Here is a 509-nt window from a genome sequence, read left to right on the forward strand (position 1 = left end):
TAGATAACGTGCCACTCTACGTGCATATATGAAGGGCCGCGCCCAAGATGCCTCGGACTCTGTCCGATCATGCCGTCATTAGCATGCAGCGACTGCTTCGCAACATGAACAGTGCTCAGTGTTTAACGTGCCACTTTACGTGCATCACGAAGGCCTCGCCCTCGATGCCTCGGCCCTTGGCCGACCTTTCACGCATGACATGTAGCGCAGCTTCGATACTGGAGCAGCGCACAGTGGTTTACGTGCCACTTCACGTGCATCACGGGGGCCTCGCCCTCGATGCCTAGGCCTTTGACCGGCCATGTCACGCATGACATGCAGCGACTTCTCCGAAACTTGAGCAGCGCTCAGTGGGTGACGTGCCACTCCACAATCAGCCCGCGAGCCACGCTCGGTACTCCTGTCCGATACACCGTTGGTGTATATCAACTCGGACATTCCAATGTCCAGCAAGGTCATACCTTGCATCCAAGTCTAAGACTAGACAGCGTTCCACGCTATCAAAGTCA

Source organism: Plasmopara halstedii, assembly GCF_900000015.1.
Source record: "Plasmopara halstedii genome assembly, contig: Scaffold_110, whole genome shotgun sequence".
Classification (NCBI taxonomy): domain Eukaryota; phylum Oomycota; class Peronosporomycetes; order Peronosporales; family Peronosporaceae; genus Plasmopara; species Plasmopara halstedii.